A 9157-nucleotide genomic window follows, 5' to 3' on the forward strand; every position below is an offset into this window, starting at 1 on the left:
TAATTTGCCCTTAGGCGGAGACTCACCCGGTACTAAGTCTATAGCACAGTCATAGGGATGATGCGGAGGAAGAGAAGCAGCACGAGACTTACTGAACACTCTCCTCAGGTCCTGGTACTCCACGGGCACGTTAGATAAATCCACTGCCTCCTCCTGGAACACAGAGACAGGAACAGACGAACAAGCAGACACTAAACAAGACTCATGACACAAACTACTCCACTCAGACACAGTGTTGTGGCCCCAATCGACTCTGGGGTTATGCTTGGTGAGCCACGGATGTCCAAGAACAACGGGTGCCAAAGGGGAGTTCATGAGAAAAAATGTGATGGTCTCTGTATGATTGCCGGATGTGATGAGAGTGATGGAGTCAGTAATGTGAGAAATGTTGGGTAGTGCTTGGCCATTGAGAGCGTTGGAGATGCGGCGTGTGAGTGGAGAGAAAGGAATCTGAAGTCCTTGAGCCAGTTTAAAGTCCATAAAATTACCTTCAGCCCCTGAGTCCAGTAATGCCTTGGTGTCGTGCATGTGAGCTGCCCACCTTAGTCTTACCGGGAGGAGTGTAGATGATGAGGTCTTCTCAGCGGAGATCCCACCCGATAGTAGCCTCAATGTTACTACCGGGCTTGATCTTTTACCGGGCAGGAGTGGATGAAGTGGCCCGCCTTGCCCCAGTACAGGGAAAGTCCCTGGGATCTCCGCTTCTCTCTCTCCTCCCGGGAAAGCCGAGCTCTCCCCACCTGCATGGGCTCGTGATCGGCGACCGGGCTGACCGTGTCCCCTCTGCCGGACCGGGATTCCTCCACGCCATGAAACTGGTGATTCTGCTGGAATCAGCCCATTCTGCTCAACCGAGCGTCGACTCTTAGCGCCAGTTCAATGAGTCCATTCAAGCTGGTTGGAAGGTCCAACATATAAATCTCCTTTTGGGTCAGCCAACCCATGCAGGAATCTGTCCCACTGCGCCTCCTCGTTCCAACGGCACTCTGCGGCCAGGGTGCGGAACTGGATGGAATATTCCGACACCGAGCGCTCTCCCTGGCGGAGATCGGCGAGTAATCTGGCCGCCTCCTTACCCGCCGCCGCACGATCGAAAACTCTCTTCATCTCCGCGGAGAGTGCCTGGAACGAGGCGCAGCATGGGTCTTGACTTTCCCACACCGCCGTTCCCCAAAGGGCCGCTTTTCCAGCCAATAAGGTGAGAACGAAGGCCACCTTGGACCGTTCTAGATGAAATGTCTGTGGTTGCAGGGAGAAATGCATTGAACAACGGGTCAGAAATGCTCTGCAATATTCAGGCTCACCTGCATATCCCTCCAAGGTGGGCAATCGCGGCTCTCGTGGGGAACTCTCCTCCGTTGGTATAGGCTGCATGGGCGGTGTGGGTGGCACAGTGGGAGTCCTTAGCAGTTGTAGTTGACGGGTGAGCTCGGACACCTGCGTCACAAGAGCTTGGACTGCCCGACCTGCGTGTGCGATACCTTCCTCTTGTTGATCCATTCTCGCTATGCTGCGTGCAGCGAACTCATCCCAGCTGGTTGCGCTTGCTGCATCCATCGTTGGTCAGATCGTTCTGTAACAATGACAGGCTCAGGATGCAAGTGCAAAACGCTCTTTATTAAATGACAAGGTTCGCGGTCAAAACCGGCAGTCCACACACACACACAGGTGGTCAGACAGACACAAGCTGGATGGTATGGTGACGCAGGGACTTCGGTGGACAGACGGTGATCGTGCTCAATCCAGGTGTGGTGAATCCTCGTGAAGGTGCCCGTAATCCCAGTGCTGAGTGGAGAATCCAGAACGAACACGACAAAGAACATGGAACCAGGAACCAGACGACAGCGAGGGACAACCAGGGCAGGAACACACACCGGGGAAACCACAACGATCTGACAACATGAGACACCAGTCACTGCACATATAACAACACAAACAATTGGAACCAGCTGGCGCTGCTGATCAGCAGTGATCAGTGACCACGCCCACAGACACAACACGAGACGAGAGAGAGACAGCAGATTCATGAACCGTGACAATATGTTGCATTTTGGGGTAAAATCATACCCTACATATTGTATTGCTATATATTGTACTGAAGACTCATCATTTTAATATTTTTCATATATTCTACATAATTGGATGTTTTTAAATAAACACTGACAAAACGATTCAAGTTTTAGCGCTGGACAAAATGACAATAAACTGTAAATAACATTGATCACCCGGATTTCGACCTACCTATATTGGATTTTTATAAAGCGTTCACTGGCGAATTTGCTTTATGTATTTGATATGTATGTTGAAATCAGGCACAAATAAATGTCAGGAAATACGATTTCCTGTCTGCATGTCAATATCCATGGATCACTGGATCTTTGGTAAGTTCTAAGGAACACTTATATCAAGTCCAACCTTTAGTTTAAACTAATAATCGTTTGTTTTACTCATGTTTTCTCAGTTTTCTCTATTAAATCCAGTCATGCAACAGCTCTTCTGCCACTCAGTCCGGCTGAGGGGGCGTGTTCCGGCGGGAAAGTGACGTCAGTGCACACTATCTATTGGGGTTCTTATGGCAGCAGCCTCCTGCATTATGACATTAGGCTCCTGCACATAAAGCCATTTCAGTATTGACAAACTCATTTCCACACATGCTTAGCGGAAGCATTTCCATAGCATCAACACCATGACGCAGTGTCTCATTCCCTCTCACAGAACCGGGTTACATACGGTCACCTGAGACATTTCTAACACATTTCAAAACATTGTGAAATTAAGCTTACATAGCTAGAAGGATTTGCGTCACATACATATCTTACAGGCCAAGATCCTAGAGAGATCAGGCCCATTTCAATTTAGATAAAAACACATGCGGTAAATAATTTTTGAAATCTTATATCATTAAGATAATCAGATAATGCAGTTTGATTTTATTAACATCATCTTTTTGTAACCAAGACAGACACTGCAAGAACAATGTCGGGAACGATATTACAGCACTTATAAGATGTGTCAGTGCCATATTGTTTATCAGATTTCTTGTGGAATTTTTGAATCTCAGAATGAAAATGTCTGCAGCGCTGTCACTGCCTTTGACTTCTCTGCCTCCTCTTTCTGAATATTTACTCTACATCCTACACTCAGATCTTCTGGCATCCACGTGCAGAGTGTGAGAAAAGTAACATGAAAATGACAGGGTTTTTTCCCATAAGGGGCTCACTGGCTTTTGTATCTTGAGCTATGTGGTGTCATATTCTGATTTCATGATATGCTGAGTAAAACAGCACACTGTTTTATCAGCAGTCATATAAGTTTAATTTATTGCAATGTTTCGACCAAATTGTCTTCATGAGAATGGACCCCTTTCACAGACTGTGGTGATGCGTTTCCACAATTATCAACAATCAACATCGTAAATCTAGTAAAGTTTTGCATATTTTCATTTTTAGAAAAATTTATTTATAACGCATTTATAAGCTATTGTCATGGTTTCACCAGGGTTAGCACCCATCCAGCGCTTACTCTCAACAGAATTTTAACCACCTGTCTCTAATCAGCTCACTCATCAACCACAGTATAAGAGCACACACTTCTCATTCACTCATCATGTACTTTCCAATGCTGATTACTGACTCCTACTTACGTGAAGTTGTCGCCAGTGGATTCCCAGTTATACTCCTTAGATCTCCTCGTATTCCTCCAGTGTTCTCCTAGACTCTCTAATTACCTACCTGTGTTTCCTTACCTGTTCCCCGCTCCGCTACTCACCTGTTCCAACCATCCAAGAAGTGTGTGCTCTCCAGTCTCCTCCACTCACCAGTAATTGTCTCATCCCAAGCTACCCGGTCAAAGAAAAGGACTTTGATATTCACTATTCGTCAGTCATCAATAACTCTGACTTTGCAAATACATATGCTTCATCTGTGCATTCCATCTGTTCAATAAATACCTGCTTAGGTTTGATGTTAATCCTGTCTGTGTCTGGTTTTACATTACAGCTATACTTTGAGTTATTACCTTGGCAGTAAATGACAAAAAACAAAGTTTATTCTGAGTGCTGTAATCAATTTCTCTATTTTTTCCTCTTTTGGAAAGCTGTGGAAACACTATCATGGATTAATTTTATTTTGCTAATCGAGCAAATGGAAATATAAAGATAATATTTGCTATCGTCTCCCGTTCACTGCAATAGAAGTTTACCCAACTGTGACTAATTTAGCTTCAGAGAACTCTGATAATGTGAAAAGGGTCCATTGATGTATTATAAATCCTGTATTATAAATCCTGCCACTAGCACAGTGTCTGAGGCAATTTCATATGGAAGCAAGTTTCACCATGGAATTAAAAAATAATAATTCTTCCATTTGCGAATTCTTAAGGAGAAAAAGTCAACTGTGAATTGAGAGACCTGCATTCAGGAACTTATTCCCTTCAAGGGCCAGACCCAAAGCTTCCACATCTCCAGCCGGGGGTGGTATATTGTGCTCCCGGGCTGCGATAGAAGGTCCCTCCTGACTGGAGTCTCACATGGAAGACTGTCTAGGAGTGCTATGATGTCGGAGGACCACACTCGGGCCGGCCAGACCGGGGCAACGAGAAGTAAGCTGACCCTGTCCTGGCAAACTTTCACTAGAACTCCCAAGAGCAGAGCTAGCAGGGGAAATGCAAACAGACAAAGCCTTTACCACGTCTGCAACATGCATGGGAGAGAACCAGAGCGGACAGTGGGTCGTTTCTTGTGATGCAAACAGATCCACCTCAGCCTGTTCTCCAGATCAGCTCTACCTTCTCTAGGTGGAGGTCTCTATTCCCTGGGCAACTGCCCTGCCTTTCATTACCGCTCCCAACCCCAGAGGGAAATCTGTTAGCACAATCTTGCGATGAAAAGATGCCCCCAAAACCGGGGCCTGGGACAGGAACCAAGGCTTTCTCCACATGACCAAGGAACAAAGGCATCTGTGCATAAACTTGATCTGTCGAAACGGGTTGCCCCTCGAGGAAAACACCTTGGTCCTGAGTCACCACTGCAATACTCAGTGCATACTCCCATGTAAAACAGGCCAAAAAGTATCACATTGGACTCTGACATGAGACCTGACAGTCTCTGAAAAAATGTGATGAGCTTGCCTAGCTTGATTCTGGTTACTACCACCAAAATCGACCCGATACAAGAAGGAGTCAACCGTGCTTGCAACATTGTTGAGTCCCATACCACCCCCAAAAAGGTTGTTCTCTAAACTGGAGAGAGCATACATTTGTTAGAGTTGAGTCTCAGCCCCAAGAACCTTATGTCTCGATGCCGAGCCTCCATCTCCTGAGCTCAACCAATTGTCTATGTAGTTATAAATATGAAGGTCTTAGAGGAGCCAGTGTTGCATCCATCCATTTTGTGAAGGTGCGAGGGGATAATGCTACACTAAACAGAAGAACCCGATATTGGTATGCTTTGCCCCCGAAAGCTAACCTCAAGGACTTCATGTGTTAAGTAACGACGTAACCTTGGATGTAGGTGTCGATAAGTGGAATTGTCAGCATCTTGATCCTGAATCTCCTCAGAGAATGGTTCAACTGTCGTATATCTATGATGGGATACAACCTTCCACCCTTCTTGCCTGCTATGAAGCACCAGATGTAAAACCCGGTATTTCTCTCTGGAGGAGGAATACGTCCTATGGCCACCTTTACCAAGAGAGATTGAACTTCCTGTTCCAGCACCCGAGCCTACTACTGTAGGCAACACCCCATTGAACTTCGGTGGACGAGACCCGAATTGGATTATGTACCCTTTTTCTACAGTTCACAGGACCCACTGAGACACATTCGGTAGCACTTTCCAAGCTGGCAAGTAAAGTACCAGAGGAGACTGACCTTGGAGGATCAGCCTCTCAAGACTGACCTTGGGTGCACGACCTCGGGAGCCTTCAGAAGCCCAAACCTGACAGGAGGTTTCGGGAGAGAGTGTTTCTTGGCCCTCGGGCTCATTGAGGGGGTGCTCGAGCAGCAAAACTCTCTTTCTGTTGGTGTCTGTACAAGGAGCCAGACATAGATGGCTGGGGCTTGGAACGTGAGCTTGGCCGCTCTCGTCAAATATGGTCATGCGAGACCTAAGTGTCCTCATGGGAAGCTGATGCTGCTGTGTTGCCGGCTTCCCTTTGTAGCTTCCGCAGTACGCCGTCACATGTCACAAGGTGACGCAGCACCAATCAGGATTGGACTAGTTGCACACGTGCTTCAGTCGAGTCACTCAGAGGCATTCCCCATAGTGTCACATTTGGACGCAGCGCGGGTTCCCTCAAAAGGGAACTGATAGTATGTCCATATCAAGTAAAAAGAGCCTGTCTCAAGATGCAGCGGTCTTTCCCATTCATTTGCGCTTCGTCTTTCTTGCACTCTCTCTAGAGTAAATGTGTCCAGTATCTGTATATGTTGTGCTGCCTCGCTAGTTCTCATCATAGTCCATCATATACATGTAAATGATCGATCAGTGTCACTTAGTAGTAATATATATATTTAGCTAGCTATATATTTGAAACAACCCAATAAATGCATTAAACATCTAAGATGGGAGATGGGAATACAAAATCTTTTTTCCTAACTTAGAGAATAAGTTATTGGCAGTTATAGAAGAATTATGCAGAATCATTTTATTCTTAAGAATGTTTCCTGAATCCGGCCACAGAACTAATTGTTGTATAATTAATTATATCATTCAAATATGATATTTCAGGTTTGATGTCAACAATTGGTAATATGTGGTAATCCTGTAAACCCTCAGATATCATAATGTCCTGCTTGAATTCCCCCAAAAGGATCTAGGCCAATAAATCTGTTCGGCTGGTGGAGAGGGCATCATTTCACACAGCTCACTTCACATAGAGTCTCCTCTCTCTCCTCTGTTCTGTTTCCTTTAGATTTGTCTGACACAATCGACACAGTGGCTCGCTGGCTGAGCTTCTGTGCTCTCCTTACAGTACAGCTAATTGACTGCTGTCTCTTACCCACTGGCCATGCTGCATTTAAGGTGTGCCTAGTGCTCTCAGTTCCGTCTGAATGACCCGCACTGAGCTTGGACAAAGCAATCTTGATCCAAGAACCTCTCTGTGCTCGTCCCCCAACTGTTAAGGCATTTTTAGACACTGGCTACATTTTAGAGAAAACTTCAAACAAATCTTATTAAAATCTATCTATCTATCTATCTATCTATCTATCTATCTATCTATCTATCTATCTATCTATCTATCTATCTATCTATCTATCTATCTATCTATCTATCTATCTATCTATCTATCTATCTATCTATCTATCTATCCTTTAGCAAGCCAACATTATCTAGCTGTATATTATTTTGGTCAGAAAGCATTTGTTTATAAATGCAGGTCTAAATGTGGAAGTGCTGATTTTGCTGCTGGTGATCTGCTTTATGCTTACTTTTCTTTTTAGTAGATGCTTTGTCTCCCTGGAGTAACTTGAGGAGTGCTTAAGGGCGCACAATGCGACTGTGGATTTCAGTAATGACTGAAACTGTGAACAAAAAACTATGAACTTTTGTGTTACCAGCCCTGAGTCTCAACCAACACATTATCACTCCATTCCACCTGCACCATTATGCTGCTTTATGTCTGTTTCATGAACATTCCAGTGGATCTAGCCTTTCTCTCCCTGTAAAATATAAAATCCCCCCTCACATATAACCTCTATTATTCCGACAAAATAATAATAATGATGATTTCCCGGCAGATATTTATTTTTAGTTTCTCCTGACACCAACACATCCGTGTCTGCTTTGTGTAACTGCCATCACATTGTATGCTGGAGCAGATGATTAATGATTCTTACATGCAACACTATTTAGACCAGGCGCATGTTCATATTTTGCCAGACTAATAAAGAAATCAGAGCAGAATAGAGAGATAATTGTTTTTTTTTTTAAGTATGTATGATGTAACAGTTTAGATTAATTAATATGTATGAACATTTCAACAAATAACAAAATATACAGTATATATATTTTTTAAAACGATCTTATACTACGGGCCGTTGAATGCTTGAATCTGATTGGCTGATGAACGTTCTGAGGTGTGCAGTTATTTTCTGGGAGACGCACAGCGAACGTAGTTCCAGGCAGCTCTCTTGACCGCATTACAGTTCCATATCACTGCGCATAGTTAACTGTAATAACGGAAATTACAGGACTAAAAAACAACAATATGACAGACGATTTTCCTAAAGTAAATCTTAATATTTACAGTGAATATAAAACGTTCAACAACTGGGCGGCAGCAGTATTAGACAGTCCATATGAAAAACAACAAGGGCAAGCTTTTCTGTCTCATTACTGAAATCACACATGCTCGCACACGCACTACAGTTTGCACAAAAAGCTGTCAGCGCTGCCCTGACAATTTGATCAGTTCGCCTATATAGTGGAGCAACTTAAAGGCTACACGTGACATTTTTTCACTAGCGAGGTAATAACAGCGCTGTTTAGAGACGCACAGAGGGAGCCTAGTTCACACAAGCGCTCTTTCTTTCTTTCTCTCTCTCTCTCTCTCTCTCTCTCTCTCTCTCTCTCTCTCTCTCTGTCGCTCTCATTCTCTTTCTAATAACTTTATTAATAACTGCAGTAGAATGCTATCAACGGCTCAAGCCTTCGTTAACAGCTTTAAAATGACGTTTCGGAACTAGCAAAAGAGCTGTTGGATGAGACGCGGAAGAAATAGTCCTACTCACAATAGCGATTTAAGTACAAAAACCGGACGAATCCCATTAAATATATAATCGGATCGATGTCTTGAGGTGTGGTAACCGTAGTATAAGCGGAATAATTGACTCCGGGCCGTTCAATTATTAGAATGATAATGCACACCCGAGGTGTAACGGCCACTCCGCTTCGCGTCGTGACCGCATCACCACCTCGGGTGTGCATTCTCATTCTAATAATTGAACGGCCCGTCGTCAATTATTCCTTAAATAATGAATTCACTGAATTAAATGATTGCTTGTATTCATTATTAGTAAAACAGTATATTCAAGCCCACGAGGCCTTCCTGCCACCCATGAAGCTCCCCAAAGAAATTCTGATCCACCATGGCATCCCACGGCTCCTGACCCGCCATGGCCGCCCGATGTCCTAGACCCGCCCTGGAGTAAAAAAGGT

This window comes from Gobio gobio (genome assembly GCF_949357685.1).
Source record: "Gobio gobio genome assembly, chromosome: 14".
Lineage (NCBI taxonomy): Eukaryota > Metazoa > Chordata > Actinopteri > Cypriniformes > Gobionidae > Gobio > Gobio gobio.